The following is a 9,175-nucleotide window of genomic DNA, read 5'->3' as shown; positions in this document are numbered from 1 at the left end:
TCTGAAGATATTCCTCTGGGACTAGTGTCTCTGATTAAGCCTACGTCCTGTGATGAAGCTCTTCAAGATAACGATTGGGTGGCAGCTATGCAAGAAGAATTAGATCAATTCTCCAAGAATGATGTCTGGGATCTTGTTCCTAAACCCAGAGGCACTCATGTCATTGGAACCAGATGGGTTTTCAGAAACAAGCTGAACGAGAAAGGAGAAGTTGTCAGAAACAAAGCACGACTGGTAGCTCAAGGTTATAGTCAACAAGAAGGTATTGATTATAATGAAACTTTTGCTCCAGTCGCGAGGTTAGAATCTATTCGTCTTCTTGTATCTTTTGCTATTAATCATTCTATCAAATTATACCAAATGGATGTCAAGAGTGCATTTCTTAATGGTTATATTTCAGAAGAAGTGTTTGTCAATCAACCTCCAGGTTTTGAAAATTCAAACTTTCCAGAACATGTTTTTAAACTTAAGAAATCCTTATATGGACTTAAACAAGCTCCCAGAGCTTGGTATGAACGTTTAAGCAATTTTCTTCTGGAACAAAATTTTATCAGAGGGAAAGTTGATTCTACACTCTTCTGTAAAAACCTTAATAATGATCTCATGATATGCCAGATTTATGTTGATGATATCATTTTTGGTTCTGCTAATATCTCTGTTTGCCAAGAATTTTCTAAGTTAATGCAGGCAGAATTTGAGATGAGTTTAATGCAAGAACTAAAGTTTTTTCTGGGAATTCAAATTAATCAAACTCCAGAAGTCACGTACGTCCATCAAAGTAAATATATTAAAGACGTTCTGAAGAAGTTTGACATGACTGAATGCAACTCTGCAAAAACTCCCATGCACCCAACTTGCATTCTGGAGAAGGAAGAGGTAAGTAACAAGGTTTGTCAGAAGCTCTATCGAGGTATGATAGGCTCTCTCCTCTATCTGACTGCTACTCGTCCTGATATTCTCTTTAGTGTCTGTCTTTGTGCCAGATTCCAATCAGATCCTAGAGAATCTCATTTAACAGCAGTTAAAAGAATTCTTAAGTATCTGAAAGGAACTCCTAACCTGGGCCTGATGTATGAGAAAACATCAGAGTATAGACTCTCGGGTTATTGTGATGCAGATTATGCAGGAGATAGAATAGAACGAAAAAGCACATCTGGGAATTGCCAGCTTCTGGGAAACAATCTAATCTCCTGGGCTAGCAAAAGACAGTCAACTATTGCTCTATCAACTGCAGAAGCAGAATATATCTCAGCGTCACTGTGCACAACTCAGATGCTCTGGATGAAGCATCAGCTAGAAGATCTACAAATCTTTGAGAGTAACATTCCTATCTTTTGTGATAATACTGCTGCTATTTGTTTAAGTAAGAATCCCATTCTACATTCCAGAGCCAAACACATAGAAATAAAACATCATTTTATCAGAGACTATGTTCAGAAAGGGATAGTAACATTGAAGTTCATTGATACAGAACATCAATGGGCAGATATTTTTACTAAGCCTCTAGCTGAAGATAGATTTCTTTTTATCTTAGAACATCTGAACATTAAAAATTGCCCTGAGTGAAATATGGCTCTGAAAATGTAAAATGTGATTCTGATGTAAACATATGTACTTCTGCCTCTGACTCTGATACTTCTACCAAGTTAAGAAGATATCTGAGTTAGAAATCTTCAGAAACCAACCCTTTGGTATTCCTGAAGATCAGATATATCAACACGTGGAACTCCAAACGTCTAACCCTAGAACTTCTAGACAGCTGTCAAAAGAAATCAAAGGTCAGAACGTTTGAAATCTCCTAGAGCAGTGTGCGTACTGTTGGGATTAGACATTCATTTATTAGCTGTAATCATTTTTCCCCCCAAACGTGCTATTTTGATTTTTGTGCTAACGCTGGAATGTGTGTCGTTTTGCATGTTTTTACTTAGAGTATATAAACACTTTCTCTCACTTTTCACACTTATCACTCTCACTCACTCTAAAACCCTAAACCCTCTTTCGAAGCATTCTCTGCAAGTTCTTCTTCAATCTTCATCTTCTTCTTCATGGATGCTCAACAACAAGAAGTTTTTAACTTCTCTCAACAGATGGAATCAAGTTCTAATCCCCAAACCTCAAACACTCAAACACCAACGGTTACTGGCGTCACCATAACCCCTGTTTACAAAGAACCTCACGTTCTTGACCGTGAACGCCACATTAACCTTTCAACCCCCTTTGAAGGTTTGGATGTGTTGTGCGAATCGTTGGTTGATTTCGACAACCTAAGAAGAAATGGCGTTGATCTAACTGTAGAACTGCGTCAACAAGGGTGGGAGAACTATTTCCAAAGATTGTATGGTCCAATCTACCCTCTTCTGGTCAAGGAGTTCTGGAGACATGCAGATGCAGATGACAACTTCATCGTCTCATTTGTTCTGGGAGTGAAGATTGTTATTACTGAAGCGTCTATTGCTTCCTTGTTGAATATGGAGCAAAGTGGAGGAAAAAGGATTTACAACATTCCTCCTAGGTCTAAGCGCATCACTGAAGTCATCAACCCAACAATCTTCAAACCAAATGTTGAAGGAAACCCATCTAAGAACAAGGAGCTACACCAGAACCTCAGAGTGTGGCTGAAGATTATTCTGGGAACTATCCACCATCGTCCAGCCTCCAACTCTTCTGATTACATTAATGCAGACCAGAAATGCATTCTGTACTGCATCCAGAAAGGTGTGAAGATCAACCTCCCTGCTCTCCTCTTCAGATATCTGAGAGATTCAGTCAGAGAAACCAGGAACAACATGAAGCCCAGATCCTACATTCCTCTGGGAAGATTGCTCTCTGACGTCTTCATTGAGCATGGACTGGTAGATGAGCTGGAAAAGACCAAGTTGATGGATGATCTGGCAATTGATGTGGGGAAGCCTCTGAATGCCAGAAACCTCAAGAGTATGGGGATTATCAAGAAAATACAAGTCAAACCAACTCTGGAAACATCCTGGGATAGCTTCAAGAATGAGCCCAGAGACGCTGTTGCCCTCTATCTTCATCGTCTGCTGGAAGAAGGTGTTGATGTCTCTGATTTCAGCCTCGATGACTGTCTGGACTCTGAAGAAGATTTAGTCAGATACAAGAGAGGTATTTCTGAGAGAAAGATAGCACCACCAGCAAAGAAAGCCAGACTTGAAGGAGCTTCTGGAAGCGGATCTTCAGCTCCTCTGCAATTTTCTACTGGTAAGTCTATTCCTCCTGCTACCTCTGAATTTATGATGGCTTCCTCTAACCCTCTCTCCTCTCAACCCATTTATACTACCTCTGACATTACACCCTCAATCACCAGAACCTCCCAACCAACACCAGTTCTAAACATCGCAAGAACTTTCATACCTCCCTCTAAACCTGCACAAACTCACCAAAGCACTTCATCTTCATCATCCTCAATGCCAGAATCACCACCTTATGTTTCTGTCCCATCTGACCCTGAATTTTCTGACCCTGAATCCCCAACCATAGCAACACTTTACGCTCATAGACTTGCTTCACAACAAACACAAACCACAGAACCTGAAATAACTTCACCACTACAACAAACAACCACCATCCCCTCTGAAACTCAACCCTCTGAAATTCAACCATCTGATCCCCACACCTCTGATATCACCCCACCAAAAATTCCCGCTGCACCTGAAGCAGAATCTGAACCCTTAGACTTAAACCCTCTTTACGCTTCATACCAATCTTCTGAACCTCAACCTGAACCAGAAATTGAACCAGAACCTCTCACTTTAAATCTCAGCCCTCCAAACTCTCCACCTCACACCTCTGAACCAGAACCTGAACCTGAGCTTTCTAAACCTACCCTTAAGGAAGCCATCTTTATGATTGCAGAGGCTTCAGCTCAAAAGGTTGATTCTCTGGTCACTAACTCTGAAATCAGTGATGATCTTGAATCTGTAAGGACACACTGGAACAGAGTCATTGGCTGGATGACATCTGAGTCCTTTAGGCTGAAGAGCATATCTGAACAAGTCAGAAATGACTACATCAGAAATGCTGAGGCACGACTCCAGGAGAGACTTGCCAGAGAGGCTGAAGCCAGAAGGCTAGAGGAAGAGCGATTGGCCAAGGAAGCTGAAGAAGAGGCAAAAAGGCTAGAAGAAGAAAGAATTGCTAAGGAAGTTGAAATCCTAAGGCAAAAGGAAGCTGAAGCAAAGGCTCTGGCAGATGCAGAAGCTCAAACTGCTGCTGAAGCTGAAGCTCAGCAAGCTCTGACTCTGGGGGAGTCATCTTCTGTGATTCCTATGGTTCTTCAGACTCTGAAAGAACTCAAGCAAGATCAGAATAAGCTCCGGGCCAGAATGGACAAGCAAGATACTGTCAACGATAACATCCAGAACATGCTTGCTATGCTGCTTCAGAGAATGCCTCCGCCTCCGAACCCTTAGGCACTTAGGATTTATTTTTTTTTGCTTGCCTATTGTTTTGCTTCTGTCTTCTTTTGACTCTGATGTTTTTCTTGTTCTTTTGAACCTGATGTTTTGTTTGTTGCCTTTGTGCTTCTATCTATGAATTTTAAGTTTTTCTCTTTATCTATTTTTTTCTCTTTACTTATTTTTACTATGTCTTTTTGATTGTGACAAAAAGGGGGAGAAAGTAATTATTAGCTCTGATGAAAATATTGTCTAAAACCATCAAGCATTCTGCAACATTTTTTTTTATATATATATAAACAAAATTATCTAACTTGGACTTAAGAAATTGCAGAAAATCTCAGAAACCTCTTTACTTAAGAAACTCTGGTAAGAACTTCAGAACCTCTGAACTCCCTAGTACTATCTCAGGGGGAGCTTCTGTCTATCTGATCTAATTTTATTCATGTTTCATCTGCTAATTTAAGTTGTTTTGTCATCATCAAAAAGGGGGAGATTGTAAGAACAAAAATTGTTCTACAACAGATTCCTTGATTTTGATGATAACAAAGGATGAAACCAAAAATGGCACCCTAACGAAAAGTTTCTAAGTGTGCAGGACTCTGATGACATCATCAGATAGAGAACCAGATCAGAAGTATATTATCAAATGATCAGAAGCTCTGAAGAAGAAACAAGTTCAAGAAAGTCAAACTCTGAACTAAACAACAAGTATCAGAAGCATCTTAACAGGAAGTAAGTCCTAGAACCTCTGACTCTGAACAACGCTATCTGAAGAATCTATTTAGATCAACATCAGAAGCAAGATCCCAAGGTTCTCCAGAAATACAAATACTCTGATTATGGATTTGCTAATCATGAAAGAGTAACGTTGAAGACAAGTAAAGTTTTTCAAATGGATTTCCTAATTGAGAAAGAGACGTTAATCTCCAATCTCAATAAAGAAAATACTACTTGTGGTAAGAAGTCATTTCAAGAAGAAAAAGTCATCCTGCATTAGCTAATTATGTGATGGCGTAACTTCATCTCAATATCCACCAGTTTCAACTACTACTTCAACTGATCTATATAAAGGATTGAAAATCAATTTTCAGAAACACACATACGAGGAAAAATATACTGAAACATCAACAAGAAAAAAAAAACACTCTTGCTCTCTATCTTCACGAAGCTTTTGCTTATTACGTGAAAAACTCTTGTTCTTAATTTTGTAATACTTGCTTTCTTAGAAGCACTCTAGTTTACATAAATCCTTCTTCTATTGTTTGTTGATTTCCTCAAGTGACTCTGTGTAGTCTGTATACTTGAGAGGGCTAAGAGATTTTGTATCTTAGACGTTGTTTGTAATCTTTCAAGATTAGTGGATTAAGTCCTTGTTGAAGGCGAAATCACCTTGGCCGGGTGGACTGGAGTAGCTTTGTGTTATAAGCGAACCAGTATAAAATCCTTGTGTGATTTTCATTTTTGAAAAGCGCTTATTTTTCCAAACAATTCAAACCCCCCCTTTCTTGTTTTTCTCACCTTCAGGTGGGCATGTCCGTGGTATTGGAGATGGCATCGACATGAGAGTGTGGTTTGGTGCATCGAGAAAATGCATCAGACATACACAAAAAGAAACCATTGAATAAATTAAGAAGAAGTTGGAAAGTTAAAAGAAAGAATTTGAAGATGCGTTAATATTTGAGCAAGAAAATCGCAGGAAAGACATGGAAGAAATGAAAGAGTTATATGCGGTATGTGAGAATATTGTGATATCTGAAATGTATGATATATATTATAATGATTCTGTTTTGTGTTCCTATTATTTTTATGATGTAGAGAATCAGTGGAACCGTCCAATAGTGTACACATGAAGATGGTGACGGTCAATTGCCTAAAAGAACCTTTGTACGTGGTGCAAGTATAAAAGGAAGTTATCCAGTAACCCATACCGATAAGGAAATCCATAATGAGTTATTGACTCCTTCTGAAGAATCAATAACTAAAATGTTATGTCATATTATGGAAAATAAAGATCTAATTACTCTTGAGCTAGAACGTGATCGAGAGTTAGAGTGTTTCTATGTCAATCCTAGCGATATAAAAGATTTGGTCATTGGACATCAGTGGCTGGATATAGGGTACTACAGGTTTTGTGCACGTAAATATATAATTGAATATCTCATTATGGTACATTCATCATTTTGTATAGAATTAATTCCTCATTTATTTTTTTAAGTTTTTTTAACCATTTAGGTACATTCACCAGTTTGTATAGAATTAAATAAATCAGATATTTATGGATTCTTAGATCCAGTTAGCATCCGATTTACAAGTAATACTCCAAATAAGCTTGAATCATACATAACATCACAGTAAGATTGAAATTTGGTTTCTCTATTATATATAGTTAGTTTCCATGTTTTACCAAATACTAATTATATATGCTTGTGTTCATTCAGTGAACATTTTCAATTGATCATCATATCTCTTCGGACGAATATGGTAACTACATTGTATTCCTTACACAATCCACTTGAACCTTAGATGAAAAAAGTTATTACTAGGTAAGTTTATGTTTAATTATGAGAATTTTATTAGTAATGTTTTCTTTGACTTTGTAATTAGTTTAACATGTAATGTTTTAAAATCATTTTCAATATACAAGGTTGTGGAGTGAACTATATTATGAACAACTCTAGAAAAAAAGCTCGCATTTTATACGCCTAAGGTATGTGGATAACTTATGACATTCATTTATATATATAGTTACATGCATGTGTGGTTATATATTCATGAAATATTTAAATTTGTAGATGAGGAGACATGAAGAGAGATATGAGTGTGGGTATTATGTAATAAAACACATGTTAAATATTATCTCTACCAACATGGTTGATTCTTGGATAGGTATATATTATGTCATGAAATATTTACAATAACATATTAATGTTTAAGTTTTCCATTATATTTCAAATCACATGATATTCAATTTTCTTCACTTTTTGATGTAGACGTTTAACGACATGACACCTTTGTCCCCCGATGACTTAAAAGACATCTGTAGACATTGGGCGTTTATTTTCAATGCGCTATTTGACAAGGGTTTTAAAACATGATTTTATGTAACAATCTCTTTTTTGCATCTTTTTTCGCATCCACTGGTTTTGGGTTGTTTTTTGGTAGTATTGGTGGAGTTGTGTTGTATTGATAATGAAGAAGTGTTGTTGATATTGTAATGGTGGTGATAATATGGTGATGAGAGGAATAATGGAAGTTATTTCGTAAATATATGTTTGCTATACTTTGAGATTAATCATGCAAATAATATTTTTGAATGGAAGTTGTTTTGTAAAAAATATTTAGGTTTGTAATATATGTCTAAAATACAGGTACAAAAAATTATGGGGTATATATGGAAAAATAAAATAAAATTAAAAAAAAAAGTATTTCACCATAGTTGTTCAAGAAGACTGTGATGATAGGGCGCCATAAATTATATATTATACAATCATTGGGAATCGAACTCATGACATTTATATATTACACAACAGTTGTTTACTATAATCGTTGTAATAGGTAGTGCGCTAGGTAGTTTATCAAAATGGTCACACACTCGTGGTGGAAAATATAATACTTAAAACCACATCATACCTCACAAAGGTTAGTCAACCGTGATGGTATCCTTTTTCTAACCGTTGTGAGAGGGGTCTTCCGTAGTAGTGCATTCAAGATGAGAGTTTTTGAGGACATAGATATATCTTTGATTATGATGATGACTATTCCAGATTTTAGTTTATTCATGAGAAATATGATACCCTCTTTGTTTTTTAAGCTCTTTGCCATCATTTACAACATGAAAAAGGAGAAGAAATTAGCAAGATCACTCACACTCGAAGTCCACTTGGAAGATGATTTCATAATTCCAACTTCCACTTTTTTGGCACTGTTAAAGGGATTGCTCTTGAGTTTTCTACTCCCATCTTTCCCCAGCCAATCGGGATTGTCAAAATGAAGAATCATATCTTTCAAGTAATGCTGAAAGTATTACACTATGCCATGGAACTTCTTATTGGTTTTCCTTCTTCGCTTTCTAGAATTTTGATTAATCAAAATCAGGATATTGTGTGTGCTAAAGATAAAATTGATGTTCCTCCTAGTATGTTGAATTTCAGTTATAAAATGTTTGTCGAGAAACATGTCTCAAACATTATTCTTCGCATTATTCCAAATTTTGATAAGTCTGATCTGGCTGTTGGAAATGTTCTTTATGTCACGCCCATGAATAGGCCTATAAGAAGTCATATTCTCAGGGTTCCTAGGCAAAAGGCTAAAACACTACATGAAATAATCGCTACATCCACTACCGAAAAGGGTGTGATTGAAAGCCTTAATCAAATGTTGAATCCATAAAACTTTGGTGCGTTATTTTCTCAAGTTATTGTTCGAGATATTGGGAAATATGTTGAGACATTGGGTTAACACATGGTAAGTAGTGATGAAGGAATATTTCTAGAGTGTTCCGTCAATAGCAAGGTGTATACAATGTTTAAATAGCATACAAAATCAATTATGGGATTCATATAAGTCTTTGTTAATGATTTTCAACTTGAAGTGACTCCCCATGAAAATGAGTATTCTGATCTCACTGGTCAAAATGTTGAGCATGTTATTGCTTATAACATAGGGAACAACTTACAGTCAGCTGAAGAAAGTTGTTGTTGAAAAGTCTGTGACTAAGAGAAAATCTGCACCAAAAGAAAGAAGGTTGATGCAGTAGA

This window comes from Lathyrus oleraceus, chromosome 4 (genome assembly GCF_024323335.1).
Source record: "Lathyrus oleraceus cultivar Zhongwan6 chromosome 4, CAAS_Psat_ZW6_1.0, whole genome shotgun sequence".
NCBI classification, from domain to species: Eukaryota; Viridiplantae; Streptophyta; class Magnoliopsida; order Fabales; family Fabaceae; genus Lathyrus; species Lathyrus oleraceus.
This window is presented reverse-complemented; position numbering follows the sequence as displayed.